Source organism: Coregonus clupeaformis, chromosome 24 (assembly GCF_020615455.1).
Source record: "Coregonus clupeaformis isolate EN_2021a chromosome 24, ASM2061545v1, whole genome shotgun sequence".
Lineage (NCBI taxonomy): Eukaryota > Metazoa > Chordata > Actinopteri > Salmoniformes > Salmonidae > Coregonus > Coregonus clupeaformis.
In genome coordinates, this window is record NC_059215.1 from 23,175,642 (window position 1) to 23,194,829 (window position 19,188).

The 19,188-nt window shown below is 43.8% G+C and overlaps 1 protein-coding gene across 2 annotated transcripts in view; it reads left to right on the plus strand.

Annotated features, from left to right (window-relative positions):
- Positions 1 to 3,019: 3,019 nt before the first annotated feature.
- LOC121538443 (guanine nucleotide-binding protein G(I)/G(S)/G(T) subunit beta-1) overlaps positions 3,020 to 19,188 on the plus strand; it is a 47,392-nt gene continuing 31,223 nt past the window's right edge. The window contains exons 1-2 of one of the 2 annotated variants that reach the window (XM_041846454.1): positions 3,020 to 3,224; positions 3,340 to 3,414. The gene's annotated coding sequence lies outside the window, so the exon portion shown is untranslated. Of the gene's footprint in view, positions 3,415 to 19,188 lie in introns of both variants that reach the window. The other variant, XM_041846453.1, reaches the window with a different exon arrangement.

Here is a 19,188-nt window from a genome sequence, read left to right on the forward strand (position 1 = left end):
AAAATGTCAAAACTGACGCTTGTGGTTATAAAGAGTCTGTGTGAAGCTAAAAAAAAAACATATCTGCATGATACATTACTTTCTTTTGATTAGAAAACAGTCTTTGATACATCTTTCTATAAACATATTTCCTAAACAATGGATAGTACAGTGAGGCTTTCTCTTACAGCCTATAAGTCAAAGGCAAATGCAAGTCAGACAATCTTGGAAAAGGTTCCCTGGGGCACATGGCATTAGCTTCACAACACATGCATGCAGACAGTGTAGCCAGGGCAACTAAATCTCACCAGCACTCAGGTCTAGCTGAGATGGGGCTGGGCTGTGCAGATGAGTCCCTCTGGAACCAGCCACCAACTTAACTCAGAGGTGTTGGCTGAAGAGATATCAATCTGCACATACACTCCACAAGGTGTATGTTTTACAGAGGAAGCTCAAATATATGCAGTACACACACACACACACACACGGATGCACGCACGCACGCACACACATGCACACACACAAAACACAAACACAGAGTTTGTATTTTGAAAGTTCTATATATTGAAAACTTGATTGTTGACATGCAAAACATTTTGGGACTGTATCAACAGTGGACTAATGAAACAAATACCAAAATATAGTTTTTGAGTGGTATTTTCCTTTAGGTTTCAAAATACTTAAACAGGGTTGCATTTCAATAGAATAAACACTTCACTGACCAAATAATCCTCATAACTCTGCTCAGATATAATGACATACAAATGGTCCAGACTGGGGTGTGCATCATGTTACCACTGGTGGCCCATATGATAGTAGAGAGGTCATTGTGCAGGTGTCATCTCTGGGAGCACAGTGTACAGTATGCTGAACGGTGCCATAATTTCCTCTGGACTAGAGCTGTGTGCTGTCACTCAGTGCTTTCAGGCCTCAAAGGTGACCTGAGCAACACAGGAAATTGCAGAGATGTGTAGACTCAGGTGACCTGGTAGAAGGTCTGTGGCTGCCAATGTAGCACACACACACGCGTGCACACACACACACACACACACACACAATTCACACCTGTAACAGGACTATAGAGATCCTACACCCTGACAAAAATGAAAACAATTCTGATGCATGGGTAGGATGCATTTTATATTCTCAGAACAGAGTTAGTACAGCTTTACATGATTATCATGGCTCTGCTTCGAGCTAATAGCAACATGTTATTTTATGATTTACTAGAATGAAGCATTTGCACAAATTATCCTGTCTGTACTTCACAGCAGATAAGCCCCAGAGACTGGGTAGGGTAGTAGATGATGTCTGGTTATACAGAAGTATCATTGATCTTAAAGGCCCAATGCAGATGTTTTTATCTCAATATAAAATCCTTTCTGGGTAACAATTAAGTACATTACTGTAATAGTTTCCCATTAAAATGGTCAAAAAGCCACAAATATAGCTTTTTAGAAAAAATAAAGTCTCAAGCTACAATTTTGCTAGGATGGTCTGGGAGTGGTCTGAGTGAGGGACCTAATTGAAGCACAAGCATTTCGCTACACACGCTATAACATCTGCTAAACACGTGTATGTGACAAATACAATTTGATTTGATTTGATTTAATTGGAGGGGCCTAATGGGAGGGATATGTTACCTGAAAACTAGTTGTTATTGGCAGAGAGGTTTGGAACGCTCTTTGTTATTGGTCTATTAACTTATAAGCCTGGTGAAGCCAAAACTCCACCCATGCAAAACCTGCTGATTAGAAGGTCCTGTGTAAATTGTATTTTCAACCAGCAACTATCAGGAACTAACATTGATCAAATTTTTTCACACTTTTATAGTGTTCGTTTCATCAGCTGTTGTACAATACGTTAAGAAACACAGGAAAAACAGAATTTTGACTGCACTGGGCCTTTAATGAACTTGAGCTCTAGGAGAGGGGTTTGTTGATACTGCTGTCTCCCCGCTGGAGGGTCACACTATGGGAGGGAAGAGGATTTCTCTCTCTCCCCTGGGTAATGGATGAGGGGATATTGTGTTCCGGGTCTCTAAGTAACATCTTAACCCACTGAGCATCATCAGCCCTTCCTCTGAGCACTATCACACACACTAGCTGCTGGTGATAATGATCTGCTGTCTCTGTGTAGACTGATATTTTCTTCTACAGACAGAGATGGTATAGTCCCCTGACAATTTTTGCTTTCACTTGTACTTCTGTTTTCTCCATTAAAGCTAGTCCTTAATTGAAACAATAAGAAAGCGGTCACCCCGCCTTTGTTTTGGTTTAAAAAAGCTGAGGGATGGGCCTCGAAATGTAACCACTCTCAAATTCATAGACAGAGCTAATGATGCAAGGACTGAGCATCCATGAAATCAAAATGATCGTTTTAACCATGTTTTGGGGCTATATACTGTTTGTTTACATTTACCAAACATTGGAGTAAAACAGGCTTATACATTGGGTTCTGATGGGGTACAACAGTTAAACTAAGCTCATGACGCATTTATAAGTTATATTCTTCAAGAATCAATGGGTATATATCAATAATTTATAAGTCCAAACATGGATGTAGCAACTAGCAACCGATATTAGCATTTTTCGCACATCATGTCCAAATCATCCGAAAAGATCTACAATTTATTGTGAAGCTCAACAGAGTCACTAATAGATGTTTAGAACATGATGCGTGAAAAAATGCTAATATCGGTCCCATGACTTGAATGTGATTTGTGCCACAAATGCTAAGACGTTAGCATGTGGAAACAGTGCCAGGGAAACCAAAGCATGGATTGTTGTCATACCTTGTCCATAGACTGCTTACAGGGTAAGGACACCAATATGTCCATTTGTAATTTGGGTGAACTATCCCTTTAATATTAACACCCATTCATGGGAGTACAAACTAAAATCACATAAAAAGCCAATATTTTGGTTTTCTATTTGGCTAGCTACATTTGTAGCGAACCAGCCAAATGATCAGGACCCAGATTTTTTAAATAAACCACTACCCTTTGCCGTGCGTTATGACGCAGCCGTAACGTGGGGTTTCCCAGAGCTGAGAGCAGGGTTACCGCGCCCATCGCTGCTGTTTGATGGCGGTAGGAAGAGTTTGATATATTACTGGTGTGAAGAAGTAGTGAATAGGGGAACGACGGTGGGAAAGACAAGAAGGATAGAAGATTGGAAAGAGGCTGTTTTGAGTTAGAAGACCGTCCCTAGACTCAAACGCATTGTTGTTCCACAAAGCATTTGGTAGGGTAAACATTGCTTCATTTTTGTGCGGGTGTGACTCCCCCTTGGCGGATCGAAAGCTGGGTTCGGGGAGTGCCGCTCCTCGATAGCTTGCTAGCTCTAGTCTGTGTATTAGTAGGTGGAGAGGAGTCGATCTTCGCTGTTTCCAGTCAATGCGATATAAACAACGGATACCCTCGACTGAAAACGGGTAAGTTATGATTTGGGACGGAGGCTTTACAACTTATTTGTCTAAAGATGTAACTTAGCTAGCTAACATTGGTTTAAGATGGCTAACTAGCTAGGAAGCCAGGCGAAAGGGGTTAGCTAAATTGGTTTGAGTGAGTCGCTGGTTGAATCTAATGCCCTTACTGCGACGGGGGTGGGGGTAGGTAACTAGTTGATAATGTTAATCGACAATACACTCACTTTAAATGATTCGATGTTGAACTACTTTGAGTTGTGGTCGTAGCTACTCACAGTATATAATAACAGTAACTTTATGCAAACGTTTTAAACATTCTGGTGCGGGTTAGTTATTTACCGTGGCTGGGGTTTAACTTTAGATGTTTTGCAATACTGTACATTGAGTGGGCTAGCAGGCTAACTAACGTTAGCTACCTTACTAGTAGCTGAATTTAAACCTCATAACTAGTGGCAGCTAGTACTAGTTGCTAAGATCGACAACTAGCTAGCTACTTCACGATACGTAGTTACTGTCAGCATCTGAATTTCTGAGTTGCACTGCCTATCACTCATCTAACTAGCAAAATAGCAAACGTACTGTAACTAACTAATGAAATGGTGTGAGTGGATACAGTCTACTGTAAATTTGATTTTTAAAAGATGAATGTGTTGGTTGAGCGACATAGTCCTTAGATGGCTAAAGTTAGCTATTTACCGTAGCTAACTAGTAAATTAGCAATAGCCAGTTATCTTAAATGCTAATTAAATACTACTGTACCAAGTGGCAGAGATGCTGATGCGTAACGTTTTGATATGATTTTGTATTTTTGCAAGGATTAAGTGACAAGGTTATTCCGTAGAGGATTTGTGTTTTAACTTAATACAAGTGTAGCACATAAGTGGTAATAGTGAGACTACAAATGTCTAGTTCACCAACACTGGAGCCGACAGCTAGCTAGCAACCACGATCCCCACTTTTTCGTAGTCCATACCTGACATAGACGCCATATAAAGCCATATCGTTACAGCCTACGTTTGCTGGTTAGGTGTTTGCCTGCCAAGAGTAGCCAACCAAGATGTAGCTAGTTGCTGCTGGGACATTCGGTTTCGGATGTGTTCAGCCTAACACTATCGCCTAGTTGGCTAACGTTAGTTATTTAGAAAGTGTTGCTAGTAGGCAGTAGTCTAGTTAGCCAGCTTGCTACTTTATTCGTGTACGGTGCATTTGATTGGTCTTAATTTGAGCATCAACATTTAATGATATAGAGAGATAGTAAACTTACGTTAATTGGATTTCGAAAATCCGTTCACCCTGGCCATGTCTATTAGCTGGTGTACAAGTGGGTACACCTAAATAGTAATGCCGCACCAGTGTGAATATTTCATGGAAGTAGACTAGAGGAAAATAGTAACGTTCATTTAAAATTAGGAAACAGCTAATCTTGTTAGTTTATAGGTAGAAATGAAAATAAAATGTAGGGAGGGGAATTCATATGCAAACATTTTAACGCGCGGGGCTTTCAGTTCTATTGAACCAGACATTGTCGCAGAATGAGTAGGAACATTGTTGCCATTATCGAACTCTGGGTGAAAGAAAAATCGCAGATTTGTTACGTTTTGAAAGACAATATAGGACGGCTGTAGTTTCGGTTTCCCCCTGTAGTTATTTGTGATGGTCCGTGATATCTTTGTCACGTTAAACATTTTCCGTCTTTCAAAGGGGCTATTTGTAATTGCTGCTTCACAAAGATGAATTCATTTTGCTAGCCCTTAGTCCTCCCCCCTCCATGAATGAATGGGTTCCTGTATTCAGGGCCCAGGCAGCTGCAACGAACAAGATGGCGTTCAAAGCCTTTTTCCACACCGCTTTTTTACTCAGACTGAAAGACAGCAGCCCAGCATCGGCTGTATTCAGGCTTACCATAATATATATTGGGAATGTTTCTTAATATACAGAGTTTGTTAGTAAATATACCACTTCATAATTTATGTATAAGTGATTCAAATTATATTAAAGTGAACCCGGTGTTTATAGTGTGGGGTGTAGGACATCTTGAATATTAGCCAGTGAGCTTCTACATTAAGGAATATTCTGTCTACCTGTACAAATATGTAATAGCGCTCTCGACTTAACTGTTCTTCATATGAATGAGATTTATTTAATGTTTAAACACTATGTTTTTGAGTCAGTATTGTTCCAATACAACTGTACGTTTCATTTTGATGTACAGTATTAACGAGTGTGTGTGTGAATATATACAGTACCAGTCAAAAGCTTGGACACACCTACTCATTCAAAGGTTGTTCTTTATTTTTACTATTTTCTACATTGTAGAATAATAGTGAAGACATCAAAACTATGAAATAACACATATGGAATCATGTAGTAACCAAAAGTGCTAAACAAATCAAAATATATTTTAGATTCTTCAAAGTAGCCACCCTTTGCCTTGATGACAGCTTTGCACACTCTTGGCATTCTCTCAACCAGCTTCACCTGGAATGCTTTTCCAACAGTCTTGAAGGAGTTGCTACATATGCTGTGCACTTGTTGGCTGCTTTTCCTTCAATCTGCGGTTCAACTCATCCCAAACCATATCAATTGGGTTGAGGTCGGGTGATTGTGAAGGCCAGGTAATCTGATGCAGCACTCCATCACTCTCCTTCTTGGTCAAATAGCCCTTACACAGCCTGGAGGTGTGTTGGGTCATTGTCCTGTTGAAAAACAAATGATAGTCTCACTAAGCGCAAAGCAGATGGGATGAAGTATTGCTGCAGAATGCTGTGGTAGCCATGCTGGTTAAGTGTGCCGTGAATTCTCCCCCCTGCCTATACCTACAGGGTACCGGCCATAAAGCAGACTGAAGCGTTTGGGTCCTCTGTGCCAGGAGAGTGAGTGACTAACCAGCGCTTGCCCCCCCAGCTCAGACTCTACTGATAGCTACCTTATTGAGGAGAATTGTACTTTCTATGCCTGTGATATGTGGTTGTCCCATCTTGCTTTCTTAAGATGAATGCACTAACTATAAGTCGCTCTGGATAAGAGTGTCTGCTAAATGACTAAAATGTAAAAATGTGACTTAGATTTAGTCCCACCTAATTTCTCAGTCTTACTCACAGAATTCTGAGCTCCACTGTGGTTTCTCTCATCATGGAAGTGTGATTGAGTCTAATCAGTGACTACAGTATTCAGGCCTCCAGGCTCTCTGATCTCAGCTCTCATCTCATAGTTGCTTACAGGTCAGAACACCACACTCCTGCAGTAGAACATCAGGAGATGCTTTGCACACATCTACACACTACGTCCCCCTTCTCAGTGTTGGTCTCAAGTAAGCCGTTGTCAAAAATACTAAATGTGCACATTTCATTTTGTACGACTGCGACCCCCGCTGTAACCTTACATGATCCACTGCCTCATGTTGACATCTGGCAGGAACCAGGAGGGTGAACATGGAGCACATCTATACATATAGTGCCTCACATGGAGACTTCAGTCAGTGTCTATCAGACTAGTAGAGTTGACACTTCAGATGACTGTCATACTAATGTTTGCCTTGACAATCAGGACTCAAAAGCAGAAGCGAACTCAGAATGTGTCTGAGTGACATTTTCCCCCTTGGCTTGTCTTGTTCACCTTAGACTGAGAGATGACATGACACTGGGATGAGCATCATCTCTACCAGGGGATGAGCTGAATTATCTGCCCTTTGTGAACCATGGGGGGATATTTGTTTTGTTTTAAACAGATTTTCATCCCACTGGATTTTTATGTGAGCGCTGGGTATGAAAGGGATTAAAATCTTACTGTCTGTGGATTTCAGCTTTTAGGATTACGGGTTTTGGTCAATGATAGTGCTGATTTTCCTCTTTTCCTGTGATCCTGCTTTTAGCCATATGGAATTTCTTACTATCACAATGGCAGTCCCGCCCTGTTATCATGACTGGGGCTGCCAAGGCCAGACTAGATGGGATCATCTATCAGTGAATTGTTGGTTAGTTTCTGACTAGTGATGGGGAGAAAATCAATACAGTTACATATGAGGATATTATTTTGTACCTGTGCCAAAACGCCATAATTTTTCCTTCAATAGCTTGTTCTCCATCTTTTTAAAATGGTGAGCCAATGTGTTTTCAGCACTTTTATTTCCATGACTGATCAAAAATCTTTACTCAATCGTTTTCTCTCTTGTCCCTTTGCAGCAGACATATAGTGAGCAATATGTTTGGAACATTGAATCGCAATAAAATCGCAATTCTTATAGAATCGTGATAAATATATAATCACAATTCATATTGTATCGGCACCTAAGTATGGTGAGGTCCTGGCAATTCCATCCCTATTGTTTTACCATAGACGTGTTTATTTACGATATTCTGCTTCATATACAGTGAGGGGGAAAAAGTATTTGATCCCCTGCTGATTTTGTACGTTTGCCCACTGACAAAGACATGATCAGTCTATAATTTTAATGGTAGGTTTATTTGAACAGTGAGAGACAGAATAACAACAAAAAAATCCAGAAAAACGCATGTCAAAAATGTTATAAATTGATTTGCATTTTAATGAGGGAAATAAGTATTTGACCCCTCTGCAAAACATTACTTAGTACTTGGTGGCAAAATCCTTGTTGGCAATCACAGAGGTCAGACGTTTCTTGTAGTTGGGCACCAGGTTTGCACACATCTCGGGAGGGATTTTGTCCCACTCCTCTTTGCAGATCTTCTCCAAGTCATTAAGGTTTCGAGCCTGACGTTTGGCAACTCGAACCTTCAGCTCCCTCCACAGATTTTCTATGGGATTAAGGTCTGGAGACTGGCTAGGCCACTCCAGGACCTTAATGTGCTTCTTCTTGAGCCACTCCTTTGTTGCATTGGCCGTGTGTTTTGGGTCATTGTCATGCTGGAATACCCATCCACGACCCATTTTCAATGCCCTGGCTGAGGGAAGGAGGTTCTCACCCAAGATTTGACGGTACATGGCCACATCCATCGTCCCTTTGATGCGGTGAAGTTGTCCTGTCCCCTTAGCAGAAAAACACCCCCAAAGCATAATGTTTCCACCTCCATGTTTGACGGTGGGGTTTGTGTTCTTGGGGTTATAGGCAGCATTCCTCCTCCTCCAAACACGGCGAGTTGAGTTGATGCCAAAGAGCTCGATTTTGGTCTCATCTGACCCCAATACTTTCACCCAGATCTCCTCTGAATCATTCAGATGTTCATTGACAAACTTCAGACGGGCCTGTATATGTGCTTTCTTGAGCAGGGGGGCCTTGCGGGCGCTGCAGGATTTCAGTCCTTCACGGCGAAGTGTGTTACGAATTGTTTTCTTGGTGACTATGGTCCCAGCTGCCTTGAGATCATTGACAAGATCCTCCCGTGTAGTTCTGGGCTGATTCCTCACCGTTCTCGTGATCATTGCAACTCCACGAGGTGAGATCTTGCATGGAGCCCCAGGCCGAGGGAGATTTACAGTTATTTTGTGTTTCTTCCATTTGCGAATAATCGCACCAACTGTTGTCACCTTCTCACCAAGCTGCTTGGCGATGGTCTTGTAGCCCATTCCAGCCTTGTGTAGGTCTACAATCTTGTCCCTGACATCCTTGGAGAGCTCTTTGGTCTTGGCCATGGTGGAGAGTTTGGAATCTGATTGATTGCTTCTGTGGACAGGTGTCTTTTATACAGGTGACAAACTGAGTTTAGGAGCACTCCCTTTAAGAGTGTGCTCCTAATCTCAGCTCGTTACCTGTATAAAAGACACCTGGGAGCCAGAAATCTTTCTGATTGAGAGGGGGTCAAATACTTATTACCCTCATTAAAATGCAAATCAATTTATAACATTTTTGACATGCGTTTTTCTGGATTTTTTTGTTATTCTGTCTCACTGTTCAAATAAACCTACCATTAAAATCCTAGACTGATCATGTCTTTGTCAGTGGGCAAACATACAAAATCAGCAGGGGATCAAAAACTTTTTTCCCTCACTGTAGCTATATTGCACTGCAGCACTTTTGTACAAATTTCCACATTGTGAAATTTTTTCTAATTCTAATAATGATGACACTGATCAAGTTAAAAGGAAAACCATACAAATCTTGGTATGATTTGTTCACATTAAGAATGTTCTTACTGGGGCAATATTTAACTTGGCAGCCCAGTACTTGGGGGTGAGAAACACTAACCGGAATTAACATCCCTCTGTAAGAGGAACACATTGGTCATGAGCAAAAGTTTCCTGTCAGACTAGACTATTCTCTCCTGTTGTGTGTCTGTCCTCCATGTTCCTTACTCCATTTTATCACATGGTCGGATCAGATCACCCAGGGCAGGCAGCAGCTGTTTGGCTGCTAATATTGGCTCCCTTGCTTCAACGGCTGTACAGTCGGAACCAAGTCATTCCAATATATTTCCAAGACAAGTTCCTTTTCTTTGCTTGTGGCCCTACCTCTTCCTCAACCTCACCTGTAGAGTAGTCTGACAGCTCGTCTTTACTTTAGGGTTCAAAGGTGAGCCGTCGGTCCTGTTTTATCAAATCTGACCTGTTTCCACCGGTGCTGACGATTCTGAGATTCTATGCCATCGATTCTCTCTCAAGCACCATCCACTCTGCTACACTCACTCCTTCCTCCTGCTATTCCCCCGAAGGGTCACGACATGGCAGCCACAGCAGCACTGCCCTTCCACGGGGCTCTGCTATTTCCGATGCAGGCCTACTTTTTTAGTTTTAAGCCCAGGTGCCAGTTGAATAGTGACTGTACACTAGAGCGCTGGTCAACCCAGCCTGTTCTGCTCTCTCTGGGCTGAGGGAAGGGTGGGGTGTTGAAGCCTGGGCCTGACCCCCTGAGGTCGAAGTATATTTGAACACAAACAAGCACATCTTCACCACCACTGGGTTATTTTAAGTATTGGCTGCATGTGACTGGCCACTCTTCTCTGCCCCCCTCTGTCTCTGTTCCCCCACCTCCCCTTTCTCCTCGCTCGCTCTTAGCTGTATGACAAGGCCAGTTGTGGGAGGTGTGCCGAGAGATGGACACCTTGGTTATTCTGGGCATCCCAGGTGTGTGTGGTTTGTTAGCTGTCGGCTTCATAATCTGCATTTATTTTCTGTGTTTTACCTGAGGACAAACATGTCCTTTGTCAATACATCTCCTCTGTTCCATTGTTAGTTGTCCCAGTGTGTGGGATAACGCCAAGTAAATACAAGCCACATAGTTTCGGTTAGCTGTAACCAGGAGAGCGGGGCGGCAGGTAGCTTAGTGGTTAAGAGCGTTGTGCCAGTAACCGAAAGGTCGCTGGTTCTAATCCCGAGCTGACTAGGTGAAAAATCTGCCGATGTGCCCTTGAGCAAGGCACTTAACCCTAATTGCTCCTGTAAGTCGCTCTGGATAAGAGCGTCTGCTAAATGACTAAAATGTAAAATGTAAATGTAACCATTCTGCTCACCAGCTAGTTTGAATGAAGGTCCGCACTGTGTGGCTCTGGCTTCATCGGAGATGACTGCACGGCTGAGTGCCCCACTATGTTTTGAATAGTCAAAGTGAGTGGTGACAGGACTGTTAGTGGTTCCCCACTTTGCATGGGGAACCTCATGTCTCAGCTTAATTGAATAAAAGCCTATTGCTTTCTATTTACATTCAGCCCCATAGATTTGACTGCCCGCGGGAAAATGTGACCAAACCAGAACTCTCTCTAACAGGAAGGCAGTGAGTGAGTTTTTATACGTCAGAAAAAGTGAGTCGCCAGAGTAAAAAGGACTGGCTGGCTGTCATGTGACTCTTCACACTTGTTCCTCTCTTTTTGGAATCGGGGAGAGAGAGCAGGGGGGGGTAAATATATTAAAGGAGTGTATTTTGTTTTTTAAATAAAGCTATGCTTTGGGCAAGCTTGACTCTTGTTTTTTATGTGCCTTCATTTTTTTCTGCAATGAAAAAGCTAGTTGTGCAAATGTCACAAGCACAAATGAAAAAAATGCTGTGGCATTTGGAGTAAGTCTGCCAGCATGGGCGCTATCCTGTGGAACCTGTTTGGCTCAAGCCTCGTGCTCGGGGATGCTGCTGCGAGGATGGGGGAGGCAGAAGGTGGGCCTACCAGGCTGCTGAGTGAAGGGGTGCCTAGGAATTTAGGTGCTAGAGGGGAGTGTCCGTAACCCCTCACCTGCCAACAGCTATGTTTCTCGTAATGACTCTGTTCGGTTTGTGGTGGTAAAGTTCAGAAAGCTCCACTTTACTATGACTGGAAGGCCTGATAGTGATGTGGTCATAGTTATCTGTGTATTCATCTCAATATTGTGGTTGTATACAAGTATGGCCACCTGAGAGAAATGAGAAAAAATAAGATGCCCCTCTGCGGTTATGCCACGCTTGTGGGAGTTAGGTAATGTTTTTGCTGTTTATTCTGGCTGTTAGTCTGGACACCTGTACAGCACAGGACACACCTGCCATTTCCACCCAGCCCAGCTTACCTTCCTCCTACGAGCTTGAAGCATCATGGAATGTTTCATGAATCAATCAGTGAAACTTCCAATCAATGTGATGTCTAATATCTATCATCAGACGATCGCCACAGAAAGCACTAATCACCCACGTGCATCCGTCTTTACAGAAATGGGACCATTTTAAAGGACAATTCACCCAAATACCATATTTTCAGTACAGTCTTTCTTTACATTGAAAGGAATCGACAGAATTGCAATGCACATTGTTTTTATGGAGAAGAGTTTAGCATTGATAATTGAACATCATTGTACCCCATTGCCTTTGCAATTTATGCTACATAGCTTATACAATTTCAAAAGCAATCAGTATTTTAAAAGTTAGGCGTAATGGAAATAACACAAACCTCCTAGTTAACTGACTCAGATGATGGCCATTTTTTCTATGCATGTAAGAAAAGTGTACCTAAATGTACAGTATGTGTGCTGTCGTATGTTGGGCCTGCGTGGCCATGGATTTAAGTGTAGTGCTCCATTTAATGAATCCTTTAATTGAATTGCACCAGCGTGTTTCTTCCCCACATCCGTTCTGAAGTTAGCCCTGTGGTTCGACAGCAGAGGGTTCTTGTTTACCGAAGCCACATTTCTAACCGTAGTGGGGGTCGTCGTCCCAGTTGTCAAGGAAAAGCAAGGGACTTAAGTAAGTTGCCATATGCATGTAGCCCCTGGGTGTGTAGCTGCTGAGGTGGAAATGCTTTTGTGTAGACAGAATATACAGTATATGGAGTCCTGATTCTAGTGTCCTCTGAGAGTGGGGCCTTTTATGATGGCCAACCAATCCCCTCTATTCCCATCATCCCTGAGGTCCTGACTTCAATGGGACTTGCGTCATAATAATAATAATAATACGTTGAAAGGATACTTCTGTGTTGGGCCTTTTTGTCAACGTGTACACAAGCTCAAGTATTGTGTGTGTGTGACCATCTTTAATGTCATGTTCTCAATTGTATGTCTAGTCAGCTCTGACGGAACAGCATAAAGAGTCTCTAGGTCAATGAAATAAGTGAATAAGCAAAATTGTTATATTTGGGCCAAACAGTCACAAATACATTTCATTTGCCATTAGTGGTAGGAGTACTGATACTGTAACATATGCCTAGTAGATATTGCAGAGGCTCACTCAGCAAGACTGACAAACAATAAAAACACTGCTGCAAGTCTGAATATATGGTTTTATACAGGGAACTACCAGATCAGAGGAAACCTATCCCAATAAAAAGCGTTTCACGTTATGTATTCTAGCCCCAGGATTTTGGATCCAAGTCTGCTTTGCTCTATTTTCGATGGTGGGGAAAGTAGGCTAGTGGGTACTCATTTCACTTCATTGATACTTTCCTATATGTTTTGGTGTTCACCCATTCCTCTGACATGGGCCAGTTGTAGTCAGGTACTCTCTATTCCCCAGTCCAGTCCCACAGTGTAAAATGGGCATGGTTATAAGAGGCTGCCTCGTGTGAAAGCATGCCAATGTCTATACTGTAGTGTATGTCCATGCTGTAGTGTGTGCGTGCCATATTCCGGGTTGTGTACGGCTCCGTCTGGGATCATGGTGAATAGCGGGCAGTGGCCCCTCCCAGTCATGGCAGTGTCTGGCTGTCTGATTGAATTTGTGTGTTCTACCATAAACGCTCGCTCTCGCGCTTGCTCTCTTTTGCGCGCACTCTCTCGCGTTCTATCTCTCTCTCTCTCCAGTGTTTTCCACTAGCACCGGCTGTCGGCTATACAGCAGATTAGACTCATTTTCAGCGGGGTACTTTTTCCACTTAATTTAACTAGGCAACTTTAGCTAGTCAGAAAAAAGTATGCCGAGCCCCCTCCTGCTAGAATGAACGATACGCATCTTCTAGCGATCTATTGATAGGACAGGCGCATGTCAGTCACAAAGTGAGGGATGACAGGGAAACACTGCTGGTTTGACAGTCTGCTGTCTGTCCCGCCTCTCGGTACCTTGGTGCGTACGCTGTGGTTGCAGTCTAATTTCTTTACACAGAGGGACAGGGCATGAATTGGCACGTCCCATATAATGTGGTAACTATGAGTCAAAATCCACTTAGCCTATTGTTTTCTGGCACATTCATTTATTTTCTTTAGCGTGCAGGGTCTGACATTAACGATGGCCCGCTGGTTTGGGGCCACTAAAACACGCGTAAATGCTATGCTATTTGTATTTATTTTAGGGAAAGTGATTTACAAAAGTAAACCTTCAATAGTGAACATACCAGCAATATGCTGGCTACTGTTGATCGTCTGCAAATAGAAAGCTACAAAAATACACCTAGCATTTGTCTTGGCTAGCCTACTGTAGCCATGTCGTATCTCTTTTGGAATATTTCTTAAAGGGGCATCGTCCTATTTCCAAATATTTTCAATGACATACTTGAGAAACAAAAATGAATGCAATTTATACAATGAAATTCTAAAGAATAGAGTAATGACTTGCATTGCTAAATTATATTACACAGCTTTTTAATACATATAATAACCAAATGTAGCCTATTAATAGCGGAATATAGAGCGAAAGCATGCCAACCTATAGGCTCTGCATGACCCAAATGCATTTAAGAACTACACGATGTCTGGGCCAGTAGAAATTCTGTTCGGGCCAGTAGATTTTCAGCCAACTGGCCCATGCGGGCCAGTGAGAATACAAGTTAACGTTGGACCCTGGCGTGTTTCATATGCAGCCACGGAGTGGTGGCGTAGAGGCTATTTACTGTGCTTTGATTGACGAACAGCAAGCTTGACTAGTTTATAAAAGGTGTGGAACTGACTGAATAAAGTCGATCTCATATATCCTTGCCATTTATAAGTCACACAATGTAGTTATATGTCCATGCTATCGCATCGGGACAAGTAAACTAAAGATCTCGTTTGTATTTTCTATATGAAGGCCATCTGGACTTTCCAGACAATGATGTTAAAGTGAGTGACTGACTTGTCACTAGCCTTCCTAATTGCATCAGTAAGAGAGCTGTTCATTTGGCGCCCAAATTTGCTTACTGGTAGGCTTTTTGGCAATTATCTGCATATAAATTATGAAAACATTCGATGAAGATGGTGAATCCTCATCACTGCAGGAACAATGGGTAGGCTAGTGGAGAGAGCCTCACTCTGGTCCAAAGAAAATAAAACAGATTGAAGTGTTTTACATTTACGTCATTTAGCAGACGCTCTTATCCAGAGCGACTTACAAATTGGTGCATTCACCTTGTAGCCAGTGGGATAACTACTTTACAATGTTTTTTTTTTTTTTGGGGGGGGTAGAAGGATTACTTTATCCTATCCCAGGTATTCCTTAAAGGGGTGGGGTTTCAAGTGTCTCCGGAAGGTGGTGAGTGACTCTGGTGTCGTGAGGGAGCTTGTTCCACCATTGGGGTGCCAGAGCAGCGAACAGTTTTGACTGGGCTGAGCGGGAACTGTGCTTCCGCAGAGGTAGTGGGGCCAGCAGGCCAGAGGTGGATGAACGCAATGCCCTCGTTTGGGTGTAGGGACTGATCAGAGCCTGAAGGTACGGAGGTGCCGTTCCCCTCACAGCTCCGTAGGCAAGCACCATGGTCTTGTAGCAGATGTGAGCTTCAACTGGATGCCAGTGGAGTGTGCGGAGGAGCGGGGTGACGTGAGAGAACTTGGGAAGGTTGAACACCAGACGGGCTGCGGCATTCTGGATGAGTTGTAGGGGTTTAATGGCACAGGCAGGGAGCCCAGCCAACAGCGAGTTGCAGTAATCTAGACGGGAGATGACAAGTGCCTGGATTAGGACCTGTGCCGCTTCCTGTGTAAGGCAGGGTCGTACTCTCCGAATGTTGTAGCGCATGAACCTACATGATCATCGGGTCACCGCCTTGATGTTAGTGGAGAACGACAGGGTGTTGTCCAGAGTCACGCCAAGGCTTTTTGCACTCTGGGAGGAGGACACAATGGAGTTGTCAACCGTGATGGCGAGATCATGGAACGGGCAGTCCTTCCCCGGGAGGAAGAGCAGCTCTGTCTTGCCGAAGTTCAGCTTGAGGTGGTGATCCGTCATCCACACTGATATATCTGCCAGACATGGAGAGATGCAATTCGCCACCTGGTTATCAGAAGGGGGAAAGGAGAAGATTAGTTGTGTGTCGTCTGCGTAGCAATGATAGGAGAGGCCATGTGAGGATATGACAGAGCCAAGTGACTTGGTGTATAGTGAGAATAGGAGAGGGCCTAGAACTGAGCCCTGGGGGACACCAGTGGTGAGAGAACGTGGTGCGGAGACAGATTCTCGCCATGCCACTTGGTAGGAGCGACCTGTCAGGTAGGACGCAATCCAAGAGTGAGCCGCGCCGGAGATGCCCAAATCGGAGAGGGTGGAGAGGAGGATCTGATGGTTCACAGTATCAAAGGCAGCAGACAGGTCTAGAAGGACAAGAGCAGAGGAGAGAGTTAGCTTTAGCAGTGCGGAGAGCCTCTGTGACACAGAGAAGAGCAGTCTCAGTTGAATGACCAGTCTTGAAACCTGACTGGTTTAGATCAAGAAGGTCATTCTGAGAGAGATAGCAAGAGTTGGCTAAAGACGGCACGCTCAAGAGTTTTGGAGAGAATAGAAAGAAGGGATACTGGTCTGTAGTTGTTGACATCGGATGGATCGAGTGTAGGTTTTTTGAGAAGGGGTGCAACTCTCGCTCTCTTGAAAACGGAAGGGACGTAGCCAGCGGTCAAGGATGAGTTGATGAGCGAGGTGAGGTAAGGGAGAAGGTCTCCGGAAATGGTCTGGAGAAGAGAGGAGGAGATAGGGTCAAGCGGGCAGGTTGTTGGGCGGCCGGCCGTCACAAGTCGCAAGATTTCATCTGGAGAGAGAGGGGAGAAAGAAGTCAAAGCATAGGGTAGGGCAGTGTGAGCAGGACCAGCAGTGTCATTTGACTTAACAAACGAGGATCGGATGTCGTCAACCTTCTTTTCAAAATGGTTGACGAAGTCATCCACAGAGAGGGATGAGGGAGGGGGAGGAGGAGGGGGATTCAGCAGGGAGGAGAAGGTAGCAAAGAGCTTCCTAGGGTTAGAGGCATATGCTTGGAATTTAGAGTGGTAGAAAGTGGCTTTAGCAGCAGAAACAGATGAAGAAAATGTAGAGAGGAGGGAGTGAAAAGATGCCAGGTCCGCAGGGAGTCTAGTTTTCCTCCATATCCGCTCAGCTGCCCGGAGCCCTGTTCTGTGAGCTCGCAATGAGTCGTCAAGCCACGGAGCAGGAGGAGAGGACCGAGCCGGCCGGGAGGATAGGGGACATAGAGAGTCAAAGGATGCAGAAAGGGAGGAGAGGAGGGTTGAGGAGGCAGAATCAGGAGATTGGAGGGAGAAGGATTGAGCAGAGGGAAGAGATTATAGGATGGAAGAGGAGAGTAGCGGGAGAGAGAGATCGAAGGTTGCGACGGCGCATTACCATCTGAGTAGGGGCAGAGTGAGTAGTGTTGGAGGAGAGCGAGAGAGAAAAGGATACAAAGTAGTGGTCGGAGACATGGAGGGGAGTTGCAGTGAGATTAGTAGAAGAACAGCATCTAGTAAAGATGAGGTCAAGCGTATTGCCTGCCTTGTGAGTAGGGGGGGACGGTGAGAGGGTGAGGTCAAAAGAGGAGTGGAAAGAAGGAGGCAGAGAGAAATGCGTCAAACGTAGACGTAGGGAGGTTAGTCACCCAGAACTGTGAGTGGTGAGCCATCCTCAGGAAAGGAACTTGTCAAGCTCATTGATAAACTCTCCAAGGGAACCTGGAGGGCGATAAATGATAAGGATGTTAAGCTTGAAATATAATACTTATATGGTATTGATATAGGTCAAAGATATTGATATAGGTCTACTGATTTAATCAAAGTGTTGACTATGGAGTAGTCAACTGCTGCTTTCTGTGTAGCAAAGCCCATGTTTAACACCTGCTTCATTCTTCAATCATACCTGCAGATAGCTGAGAAAATGCCTCTTAATTTGAAATTGGAAGCTTACAGGATTCTTTAAAGGCCCATTGCAGTCAAAATTAAGTTTACTGTGCTTTACATCATATTGTACAACAGCAGATGAAACTAACACTGTGAAAGTGCTAAGAAATGTGTTCAGTGTTAATTACTGAGTTGCGATTTGGCTGGCTACTCCATGAGCGTGTGGAAACACTTTCTCTAGTGCTCGCTCACTCTTTTTTCCTTAATGCTACTGCTGGACTCCATTTGGCAAAGAGAGGGCCTGAGAGCCGGAGCGAGTGCTTGAGTGAATGTGGCCGGGGCTTTTAAGAAACGGCTGGGAGTGATTCCTGCCTTTCCCCATCAGCCCCCTTGTCCTGGACCTTTTTTGACCTTGTGTTTCAGCTCCCTTCACATGCATGACTTCCTCACAGCACTTAGCCCCCTGTTCAGACACTGGCCACGCACGCGCTGTCCAGCTGCCCGTCCACTCTGCACCCAGTAGGCCTTCATCCCAGTGACGGGGCAGGCCTTTGGAACGCCACTCCATATACCCCAATAAGGTGTGTGTGTGGGGGGGTGTGGAGCTGGGAGAAGGGTTCATCCATGCTCCTTAAAGTGAGTCAGTAGAAGGGGTGGGATTATCTCAGTGCTGGAGGAGAGGTGGAGACTAAAGGGGAGAACTGGTGGGGGGTGGGGGGGATATTCACATCACAGCAACCTGGAACTCCATTTGAGAGGCAAACCAAAGGGGAAAATGTTGAGTAGGGAAGCCCAGTTCAGGTTTGTACTACAGTATGGAGAAGAGCGGTAGCTTTTCTTTGGCGGTTCCTCCATATTCTCAGTTCCCTGTCCTCACGAAAGACTGATGTCCACCCGGAATGTGTTAGGTTTCCTTTTGACTCTTGACTTTTTGTGCTCGGTACTGTCCAAGTAGCCAGGGGTTTAAGGAAGTAGGCTAGTGGAATAAAGGAAGAATGTGGTTTCTCATGTAGCTAGTTTAGGGAGACCAGTTAACCACATATTGTTTCAAAATGTTATATACTGTAATCTAGGTTAAGAACTATAATGTTGGACAAACAGGCTAGGAAGGTGTTGTTTTCATGAGACAGCTATTTTTATTGAGATTTGCTCAAGGGTGTTCCCCATATTACTCAGATTCTCTCCTCCCGCTATTCATAAACTAGCCTATTTGATTTGAATGGCTTTGAATTTGTGGTTTGTATGCTAATAAGACATTGGTACATATCTGGTACTCCTTCAGTCTGGTAGTTCAATAGAAAAAGGACTTCAATTTGTATTTGTCACATACTTTGTCAACAACAGGTGTAGCCTAACAGTGAAATGCTTACTTAAGGGCCATTCCCAACAATGCAGAGATAAATAATTACACAAGGA